This window comes from Ixodes scapularis, unplaced genomic scaffold (assembly GCF_016920785.2).
Source record: "Ixodes scapularis isolate PalLabHiFi unplaced genomic scaffold, ASM1692078v2 PGA_scaffold15__6_contigs__length_5221840, whole genome shotgun sequence".
In the NCBI taxonomy this organism is placed as follows: domain Eukaryota; kingdom Metazoa; phylum Arthropoda; class Arachnida; order Ixodida; family Ixodidae; genus Ixodes; species Ixodes scapularis.
The window spans coordinates 170,977-173,688 of NW_024609841.1; the positions used below are offsets into that span (position 1 = coordinate 170,977).

The window sequence follows — 2,712 nt, forward strand, 5'->3', positions numbered from 1 at the left end:
AAGGAATTTGAGCGGGTTCTGATAAGTTTATCAGAAAAACTCGACCCCGCCAACTTTAACGTGATCATTGTTGGCGATTTTAATGTACCTGGTACGTGGTGGTCGAGCGAAGTTTCAGAGTCAAGCTGTCGTAAAGGAAATCAGCTCTTAAATTTTGTTCACTACAACGATCTTTACCGCGGCGAAGTTCCTTCAGACGTATGTGGAAACGCTCTGGACGTTCTTTCTACTAATCTTGAAACTTACAATATTGCAATAGTGAGCAATCCAATTGTTTTTCTCTTTCTCTCGTCCGTGAAACACAAAAACGTATATCGGTTTGATTACGCCAACGGCTCATATCTTGACTTTTATCTTTTCCTTGCTGCGTACGCGTGGGACGACGTCCTTCGTTTACACTCGATTGACCAGGCGGTCACTGCTTTGACCAATATTTTGATGACCGGCATGCACAGCTTTATACCTCGTAAACAAACTTATTGATCAAACAGATATCCCCCCTGGTTCTCTCGCGAATTAAAACGCGTAATGCGCAAAAAGTTACATTTGGACCGTCTTTACCGCGCTACTAACAGCAACGAAGTTTATGACAGGTTTAAAATATGCCGAGCCACGGTCGAAGAACTGTATAAGCGCGATACAGAGGCTTATCGTAGACAAGTCGAAGGAAGTGTTTCCTAGCGTCCCCGGGAGTTTTGGCGATTGGTTAAAAAGCATACTCGAGATAGGTCGAGTCCTGCTTCACTTATGATTGACGGAGTATATATATTCTTCTGATCCTGATAAGATATGCAATCAATTCGCAAAGTTTTTCCTGTCCACCTTTTCATCAGTCAGTGTCGAAAACACAGAGATTTTACTAACTACTCATAACCATTTTCCTCCTCCGACAATTGACCTCGCCGACGTTGTTTGGGCAATTAATCAGCTCCCATCTAAAAAATCTTGTGGCCTTGATGGCATACCGAATTTCATAGTCAAGGGGTGTGTCGACTTACTGGCTCCCATTCTACACCACATATTTTCTATGTCGCTGAAGCAGTCTATCTTTCCAACCGCCTGGAAAAAGGGCTTGGTAATCCCTCTTCCTAAATCACCTCATCGAATAACACAAACTATAGACCGATATCAATGCGTTCCGCATTTTCGAAGGTATTCGAAAAAATCATTCATAAGCATCTAACACACTGTTTTAAGCGCTTAATACCCGAAGTTCAACATGGTTTTTTGAGCGGCAGGTCTGTTGAAACGAATCTTGCGTGTTTTTTAAATGATGTTGCCCCCAGAGTCTGTTCGCGAGAGCAAGTTGACGCAGTGTATTTTGATTGTAGCAAGGCATTTGATCGTGTAAACCACAAGTTACTGTTACACAAACTTTCTGTTTCTGGTCTCAGCGACGAGTACTGTTCTTGGTTTGAAAGTTATCTTTCTGCAAGAGAAAACTGTTTCGGCTACGCAAATGTTAGATCTTGTTTTTTTCCTGTGCCATCTGGTGTACCCCAGGGTTCCAATCTGGTTCCTCTTCTTTTTAATATATTTGTTAAAGATGTCCAAGACATCATTCGCCATTCGAGCCTCTTGCAGTTCGCCTGACGACCTCAAGATCTATAAAAATATTTCGTCATTAAATGATTATGCTCTACTGCAGGAAGATATCAACGTCATCGGTCTATGGTGTAAAGATAACGGGCTTGATATTAACATTGGAAAAACAAATATAATATCTTTCACGCGTAAGACTAATCCAACTCACTTTCTGTACTACTTGGAAAATTCGTCGATTAGTCGAGTTACGATTGTGAAAGATCTGGGAGTGATGCTAGACTCCAAACTCAACTTTAACTCGCACGCGACATACGTTGTGAGCTCTTGTTTTCGTCTTCTTGGTGCAATTTCAAGATTTAGTAAGTGTTTCTCAAGTGTTTACTTTTTCTACGTACTTTACCGAAACATAGTTCTTCCAAAACATGACTTCTGCACTGTGATTTGGAACAGCCTTAGTGCTGCAGCTTCCAATAATGTGGAACGCGTACAGAAAAGATTTACCAGGACTTATCATTTTAGATCCCCATCACACGATCTATATGATTAGAACGAAGTGCTTAGACAATTGCAAATCACTAACCTTGCATCAAGACGATGCTCGCGCGACCTTTTATTCTTGTTTAAATGCATACATTCTAATCACGATATTAGCTCTCTGGTCACATCTATTAACTATCATATACCCGGTAGAAATGTTCGTTCTAGTCGCACTTTCCATGTCAATTACAGCGATTTCACGTCACCCTCGGGCCGACTGCAAAACTACTTCAATCATCTGGAATCAGATGGCATTGACATTTTCAGCCCTAACCAACCTCATTTTAGGAAGTGCTTGCTTCATGTATTGCAATAATGTTCATGCTTTGCAACTATTCAATTCCTGTGTTTTTCCTTTAGAGGTGTGTGAGGCGACCATACTTTTCTTGTTTGCGTTTATATGATATCTGAAATGTTACTTACAAGTGCGCCAATGTACAGGCTTTGGCTGTTTTTGGCCACTCAAATAAACAAACAAACAAACAAACAAACAGCCCTCAATGAACGGTCCCCGAGGCTGTTTTCATTTTTCTTCGGGAAGTGCATCTCGTCCTTTATCTTCTAGGTATGGGCACATTTCCCATGTATTCAGGAAACGCGGGGTTGAATAGTCCCACAGCCGTGTGGTGT

The 2,712-nt window shown here is 41.3% G+C and overlaps 1 pseudogene; it reads left to right on the top strand.

The window, feature by feature from the left end:
- The first annotated feature begins 1,597 nt into the window (after window positions 1-1,597).
- Window positions 1,598-2,398, top strand: LOC120848838 (annotated as a pseudogene).
- Window positions 2,399-2,712: the final 314 nt, after the last annotated feature.